Source organism: Cibotium barometz, chromosome 12 (assembly GCF_041138505.1).
Source record: "Cibotium barometz isolate CiBa-2024 chromosome 12, ASM4113850v1, whole genome shotgun sequence".
Taxonomy (NCBI): Eukaryota; Viridiplantae; Streptophyta; class Polypodiopsida; order Cyatheales; family Cibotiaceae; genus Cibotium; species Cibotium barometz.
The window spans coordinates 45,083,596-45,092,434 of NC_141057.1; the positions used below are offsets into that span (position 1 = coordinate 45,083,596).

The 8,839-nt window shown below is 42.2% G+C and overlaps 1 pseudogene; it reads left to right on the forward strand.

The window, feature by feature from the left end:
• The first annotated feature begins 1,179 nt into the window (after positions 1–1,179).
• LOC147633474 (protein ANTAGONIST OF LIKE HETEROCHROMATIN PROTEIN 1-like) lies at positions 1,180–2,101 on the forward strand (annotated as a pseudogene).
• The last annotated feature ends 6,738 nt before the right edge of the window (positions 2,102–8,839 follow it).

The following is an 8,839-nucleotide window of genomic DNA, read 5'->3' on the forward strand; positions in this document are numbered from 1 at the left end:
AAGCTTTTGTGTGTGTGTGTGTGTGTGTGTGTGAGAGAGAGAGAGAGAGAGAGAGAGAGAGAGAGAGAGAGAGAGAGAGAGAGAGAGAGAGAGAGAGAGAGAGAGAGACCTGCAATATTTTGGCAACGTGCAAACTCTCTTTGTGTGTGTGTATGTATTGCATGTGTGAAATAGGTAAACAAGAGAACTTGTCCAGTGAACACATAGAGTGGGAATACACAGACAATAGAACAAACACAGAGCGGGAAAATGCGACAAGGAAGATAATGCCCTAGGATACACCATAGTCCAAACGAGTTTGAAATGACTGTGGGCTCATTATTGTTAGTAGTGGGGAAGTTGGCAGCCCTTCTTATAGTAACAGCCTCTGCTATATAGCTCTTTCACAAAATAGTTTAAAATTGTTATGTGCCAACTAAACCTATGCTATAAATTTGGGCTATATAACTCATATAGTATTCCACCATACCATGCTTAGACCCTCTTAGCAAATTAGGCAAAGAATGGTAAGGATTTAATCATGGTATTGATGTGTTACTTTTGTATTCTTGTTCTATGTCTTAGGTATTTGAGAAATCTTTACGACTTGTGTGCAGACATTTGGAACCACTCACCCCAAGGTAACATAGTAGATTGATCAAAGGTACGCATCAATCCATGCATCCTCTTGTGATTTTTGGTTTATTGTTGTCGATGCTTAATTTTTCTCCTTTGTCAGAAATGCAACGTAATTGTATTTCAGTAGGCATTTTAATGCTTATTCTATGTGCCTTTATGATGCAAAGTGTGATCATTGAATTCCTAGAAAAGGAGGGGTGGAGGTACGGTCCTCGAGAATGGTGGTGTTTCCCACGCCAGGTGACTTTTTGGAGACGCATTCACTCTAGTCTTTGGTTCGAAGGATGACTTGAAAATCAACATAGGTTTTTTTACGCATGTCGAATGTTATATGACTCATTCCATGTTTTGCATGAAATGATTGAGCCCCATTTGCCATTCACACATAGTGAGAACATAGTGTGTGATCCTATACCTCCTGACCTTGCATTAGCAACTGTTCTTTGGAGACTAGCGCATGGTCATTCTAGTACATCAATTTCACATTTATTTGGGATTGGGGAGTCCACTATTCGTAAATATATGGGCATCATCATCCATATTTTATGCTTGCCGCCGATAATGTTTGCAAGACATGGAATAGTGGTGCCTACGGGAGATCACTTGGTCAAAATTATTTCTAAGTTTGAGGAAATCACGCCTTTTCCAAATATGTGTGGTGCCTTAGATGGGACACACATCAGGTTGCAACGAAAGCCACCACAAGAGTGTTTTCCAGCTCAGTACGGGAGTCGACATGGTTTTCCAAGCATTGTGCTTCAAGGGATTGTAGATGCCTGTAAGATGTTTTGGAGTGTTGTGTGTAGTGCTCATGGTGGTATGCACGACTCTACACATTTTAAGGGGTGCTCACTTTACAAAAGTTTGAAGAGGGGTGAGGTATTGGGACACTCCAACAGTAAACTTGTATGGCCAAACTATATGACCTTATATTGTTGCTGACTTGGTGTATAAGCCCACTAGTTTCCTTGTGAAGCCATTTAGGCAAGCTGCAGGACAAATTCTTGAGGCCAAAATAGAGTTTGATAGGCATTTGTCCAAAGGTAGAGTGAAAGTTGAAAACACGTTTGGAATTTTAAAGAACAGGTGGCGCATATTGAGAGAGTTGAATGTCGTATTGCATTTTGCCCCAAAAGTGGTTGGTGCTTATTGTGTGTCACATAATTTTGTGTAGATGTGTGGCGAGGTAGAACCACAGGAACAACATGATCCTCATCCAAATGGTGGTGGTTGCAATAGGGTTGGCATGGGGAGACAACGGGTACTTGGACGGAAGCTGCTTGCCGCCTTGTTTCATCATTTTTGTTTGCGATTGAGAAGGGAGATGCAAAGACAAATGACAAGGGTGATATCCGGTAGGTTCTTTGCCACTGATCGAACTTTTTGGAGATCATGTGCGAGATGCCACTCTGTCGGGCGAGGTCCGATCAGTCACTCTTTTGCCGGATGGAGCCCACTGGTCGGAGACATGTGCGGAGGCTAAGAGAGAGAGATGCTATTAGTCACAAGAATGAGGCACTAGTGAGCGAGCATGCAAACTCAGCAATGGAACTCTTCTAATTGCTTTAAAAAAAAGCATGGAAGAATGAGGTGTTGGTGAGCATGCAAACTTAGCAATGGAACTCCTCTGATTATTTTAAAAAAAAAAGCATGGAAGATACAAGCCATTAAAAAGCACATTACAGAAAGATAAATGAACGATAAACGAATGAAGTGGGTCATATAGTGAAGCATAATTTTATGAGGAAACAAAGAATTTGAGGGACGAATGATATAGTTGCAAGGGGGTTTTGAGGTTACTTCTAGATCTGAGCATTAAGAGTTTGGTCACGCAAGGGGCTCAAGCTTGCAATTAAAGGTGTCGAACAAAAGTCAAAGAGATCAAACAACATAAAAATCATCGAAGGCTTGATTCCCCTGATTCAGCTTTTAAATACTTTTAAAACGTGGAGCATTTTAAAGCTTCACAAAAAGACTCGATTAAGATTCATGTGTTTGAACCCCATGTCAAGATAGAATTTGTGATTTTATATTAGTTTTAAACAAAAGATATCTAATGGTGGGGGAGTAGCCTAATAGTAGAGTTGCGACTCTATTTATACGGGTGTGAGATAACCTTGACTCAACCCCCCTCTCATGCCATAAGGTGTGTGATTAAAGAAACAAACCTCTCTCAAAATATGTATAGATCTAGTCTCATACATGTTATTTTCAAAAATATAAGATATAGCTTTCACATGATATCGTCTATGTAACCATGTACATGTATTGTTTAATTAGATTATTGAGCACACAAAATACAATAGGGTTGAGTGCTAACACCCACCTCCTCCGCCGCCACAACCACCACCACCACCTCCTCCTCCTCCGCCACCGCCACAACCGCCACCGCCACCTCCTCCTGCTCCTCCTCCACCACCACAACCCCCTCCTCCTGTACCACCACCGCCGCCACCACAAGCTCCGCCACCCGAACCACCTCCACCGGCACCACCCCACCAAAGAAAGGAAGGAGAAGTAGCCATGGGAGCCCCCCCGCTTCCGATGCCGCCTCGAGTCCTCGGTTTCGTGACAGGCGACCCACCCGCGCACAGACCAACAAGCAGCGACACCATGGCCAATATCGCGCACACCCCCACCACCACACCACAAAACGCTTGACTTTGCGGCAACGCACCACGCAGCTCGATGGCTTCCACTAGAATCCTCACCATCTCAGAGATCCCGAGTGCCGACTACTACTAGTCGAACGGACTTTATGGTAGCGGTTCCCTTTGAATTTGTCAATTAATTCTGCTGCACGTTACCCACGTCGGGTCGATTAATTCGGAAAATTTCTCTAAATTTTAGAGAAACATATATATATTTTGAAAGTCGACCTAGTTTTATGGCCTTCAAATTGACCATTACATAGGCCTTCAAATTTCACAACTATACGCAACCAGGTGGCACAAACCTTGGGATATAACTTTACAATGGAAAAAAAAAACTTTTCCCAAAAAAAAAGACAAGGCTGGAGTCAAAGTCAAAATCCCATGATTGGGGTTGCTTTTACAATTAAAAATGTTAAAATTTCATGTGTTCTCCTCAAGACACTGTCAAAGTTTAGCCAAATTTTTGAATTCCAACCAATGAAAGATCATTTTTTTTTCACGCACTCTTTTGCACCCGAGAGAAATTCTTGGAATTTTCTATCCAAAGATTTTTGAATATCTTTGGATCTATCTTTGGCCAAAGCACCTTCTTATGATGGACCATATGATATACCAAGGATAAATGTCTTCTAAATATGTCCCCTACTGCTTAATTTAACAAGGGAACTAGACCTTAGAAAACATAGACAAAGAACACTCAAGCGGCAAGAATGACTATCTCTCATACTCACAATGGCAAGGAGGAAGGGGGGAGTCCCCAACCCCTCTTTCTCATGCTATCAACATAGCTATGGAAGGGCCTCAATCTCTCCTCAATCTCCTCATCAAAATCATCATGAAATGAACATGCCCTCTCTTCTTCATGATTTCAGCAAGTAAGCCTCTCTCTCTCTCTCTCTCTCTCTCTCTCTCTCTCTCTCTCTCTCTCTCTCTCTCTCTCTCTCTCTCTCTCTCTCTGTGCATACACACACAATGAAGGACCTTTGATGAACTGAGAAGTAAGCCCCCCTTTTGAACTAGGCTTCATGCCTAGGTGCAGAAACTCTCACGAGACAGTAGAATTGGTAGAGGCTGTTCGGTAGAGAGGCTAGGGGGAGTAGGATGATAGGAGGGCATCCATGGAGGTTGGGGAGTAGGGTTGAGGTTTAAACCTTAGATTTAATTAATGCTCATGCCATAGGGCATTATTTAATATACTCAATAATGGAGTAAGTGTTCATGGGTGCAAGCATGGTTTAGTGGTCCAAAAAGGGGTGTAACACTCCTTTTGAACTGGTGAAAGCAGTGGTGGAAAACTGTTTGGTAACAAAGAGAACGTCACTACCACATAAAAAACGAGTTCAGTTTGAAGTGAGGCTTTTATCCCCACTAACACTACTCATGTATTATTCTTGTAAATGCTTCAACACATGCACATGCCAATCTCCCCTCCACATGCCAATCTCCCCTCCATGCCTTGCTCCCTTCATTCTTCCCTCCATCCTCCCTCTTTCATTCTATCTTTAGCTCTCTTGCAAAACTTGCTTAGCTATGGAAAGCCAAGGTGAGCTACCGAGTAGTGACTACTTCTCTCTCTCTCTCTCTCTCTCTCACACGAGAACACATCGCCATACTCAGGTTTAATTACTAGCTATTTTGTAACTCCAAGTGAGAACATGGAGTAAGTCATGGGAGAAAGTCAACTTATAGGAAGAGGAGTTCAGACTATGGAAGGAGGTCAGCTATGGGAGGAGGTCAAGGTATGTAGAATCAAGGTGAATAGAGCATTATTCTATATGGACATGAGATGGGAGAAGGAGATCCTATGCAAAATCCGGGTGCTTAGACTATCGACCTTGGATCCAAAGGTACCCAGAAACTGTGAAAGTATTGGGTTTTGAAGCAAAGCGAGAAAATCAAGGCGCCAAAAGGCCCCAAGAGAATAGATGAGTTGATGAGAAGGACATGAAAAAAACATGCAAAGTCTTGGTGCGAACAGATAGAAGGGATAGACTTATGTACTAGGAGCTCTTACTCCATCCCAATTTAAGGGATATACAACCGAAAGCTTTTGGTGTAGAAAGAGCTATTTTATCCAGCATTCGCAACACGTTAACACAGTTAAAGGTGCCCCGATCATCTATTTTAAGAGAGCAGCTGTGGTAATGATGTTTCTCAATGGTGATATAGAACCGATAAGTTTTAGAAAAGCAGCTAAGTTTCTGGGTGTCCATAGAAGAAACCTTAGTGCAGCAAACTCTCGCCTGCACTTTGAAGAGGATGAAGTGTTACCCCTGCATACATGCCAAAGACAACCAACACGAAGTACTATCATCACACAGGAGACACGTGGCTCCCCTAACAAAAAAAATGTCTATCGAAAGAGGATAGGGTAAAAAGCACATGCGAAGCATCCAGTACATTTGCTTGATGGAGCCCCAAGTGATTGACAATACTTGCTACTTTTTAAATTATTAGTACTACTTTACTAGATCTAGCCTTGAAATATTTAAAGAGTATCCAATAAATCACTGGAAAGTGCTTTCAAGTTCTCTCGAATGTTCCAAGTGCTCTCAAATCAATCACATAGTATTTTAAAGAGCTTTAAAAGTAGTTTGATAGTTCACTTAAAGTAGTTTGATAGTTCACTTAAAGTACATTCAAATAATATTTAATGTTCCAAGTGCTTGTAAACTAATCACATAGTATTTTAAAGTGCTTTGAAAGTAGTTTTACACAACATTAGCAAAGCAAAATAAGGTAGCATTTTCTTTTTGGGATTAATAAAAGCCTATATCCATCCTAACTAATAATAACAAGAGGAGGGGGGGGGGAGCGGGGGAAAGAAAGAGAGCTACAAAGTAGCATTTAAGCACATGGTAGAATTGGATCCTTTTGAGGCCCTTGCATAGCCACGCTATGCACAGGTGGAATTTGTAAGGGACCATCACCCCGAAGTCCTAACAACATAGGTGGAATTTGTAAGGGACCATTACCCCAAAGTCCTAACAACATAGGTGGAATTTGTAAGGGACCATTACCCCAAAGTTCTAACACAATCTTGATGGTGGGGCCTACTATATAGTCTATAGATTGGCCCTTGTCTTAAGCAAAGAAGAGACAGAGAACTATCAAGGTGGCTTGTAAATCTTTGTTGACAAGGAGTTCTCCTAAGGTTATAGGCCCTAGGCCCAAACATTTGTGGTGTGAAGTGGCTTTGATAAGCCCCCATTCACATGGTCTTATCATTGTTATCATGGGCAAGGGGGAGTGCTAAATGGAGCTCCTTGTTTTTTAGGTCTTGGGTGAAAGGCATTTGAAATACCTATGGGTGAACACAATGAAGATCATTTGAAGAGTAGTGTTCAAATTTGGGTTTAATTAGTGATGCCAAATTAAATAGTGTGTGATTAATACTATTTTGTTTCATGTAAATCGATAAAGTAGAAAGTAAAAGGGTAGATTCTAAGAGCCACATAGGTTGGCAAGTTATGGATGATGACTAGGAATGATAAGGATTAGAGTGATGAAGGTTAAAGTGGGAGATAAGGCATGGAAACTAGATTTTCCATGCCATCCATGGTTAATGCCGAACATATGTGCCAGGGTGCCCTCCGACCATAGGACTACACCCCTGGAGGCACACACATCTACATGGGCCTATGGGAACTCTGGCATGCTAAGGAAATTTCCTTCTCTACCTGACAAGCCTTTAAATCTTGCACAAAAGAGAAGCTTATGGGATTTGAAGATAGCAGGTGTCCCCTTGGACTATGTATGTACCCTTTCATCTTCCACATTGTCTTTGCATGTGAAGTTACTTGTTGGTATTCCTTTTTTCATCTTACGATCATGACTACCCATGTGAGATTTAAATCTCCAATACCCCCTCCAATTGAGCACAGAGGAAAGTGACCCAAACCACATGAATTGGGGGTTTGATTACCATCTTGGAAACCAAGAGTTATCATACTGCCCATGGCCAATAGATGGCCGATAAATGTGCCTAGTGTGCTCCCTCCATGCAAGGGCCGCTTCTAGCATCCCTAGAAGCACATAAATTTGCATGGGCTTGCAAAGGCTCTAGCATAATAAGGTAGGTCCCCTCATTTGAAAAGATGCAAGGGAGAAGAGAGCTTGAGCTCTTGCAAAAAGCACACACACACTCACACAAACCCTAGAAGAGAACACACAAGGTGAGAGGTTGAAAATTCTTCTTCTTCTTTACACAACAAAAGAGGTCTACAAAGAAGATAAAGTGACTAACACACATAATAGAGTATATACAAGCAGCCCATAATGTGAACATGCTAAGAGGAGTGAGTAGATGTGGACTAGTTGGTGTAGTCCAGCTGTAGAATCTCTGGCGAAGATATGTCGGTGCCAGCTATCAAACCTGCTAGTGATATAAATGTTGAACGGTCATGCAGGCGCCTCGCGAGTGTCAGCTCATGTTGAGCTTGACATCTCAACACTCCCCCTCAAGCTCAACTCTAGCTCATGAACTCCAAGCATATCTCGAAATCTGCGGAGCTTCTCATCTCCCAAGGTCTTCGTGAAGATGTCAGTAAACCTAATCATGTGTGCTGACGTAGGCCAAGTCGATGTCACCTGCCAAGACTCTCTCTCTGATGACGTGGTAATGCACCTCAATGTGTTTCATGCGCGCATGGAAAACTGGGTTCCTGGCCAACTATATACTGCTAAGATTATCACAATATATGACAACCTTTCTCTCCACATGCAACCCTAAATCAACAAGTAGCTTACGTAACCAAGCTACCTCATATGCTGCCACCGCAGCTTCTCTATACTCTGCCTCTATGCTCAACAAGGCAACTGTGGGCTGCTTCTTGCTGTTCCATGTCACAGCAGCACTCCCCAATGAAAACATAAATCCACTAGTAGATCTCTTGTCTGCGATGCTACCTGCTCAATCTGTGCATTTGTGTACCCATATAGCTCCATTGGTACACCTGCTGCATAAAACAATGCATAATCAACAGTGGTCCTTAAATATCAAAGTGCGTTTCGCACATTGTCCAAGATGTGGATTGTGCAAAACCTGCATAAACTGGCTCTCTAAGCCAACAGTGTAGCTCAAATCAAGCCTACTGATCGTGACATAGATCAGACTCCCCAAAATCTTCGTATACATAGTGGGATCATGGCACCGAGATTAGCTTACAATCAGCCATCCCATACTTGGACAACATGTCCAATGCATATTGTCTCTTGACAGCCAAATACCCTCAAGTGTACGAATGACCTCAATTCCCAAAAAGTAACGCAGATCTCCCAAATCCTTCATCTCAAACTTTCTTTTGAGAAGACTTTTCACATGCTCAATCTCTTCCAAGTTGTCACCCCCAACAATAAGATCATCTACATATATGGTGATGATCACAATACCCTCACTCTTGCGCACATACAAAGAGTGATCTGCATATGCCATATGAAAACCAATAGTGACAAGACACTCATTAATCTTGTCATGCCATGCTTGTGGAGCTTGCTTCAGCCCATACAAGGCCTTATGAAGCTTACATACATACTTTGGGTGACCTCTATCCTCAAAACCTGGTGGC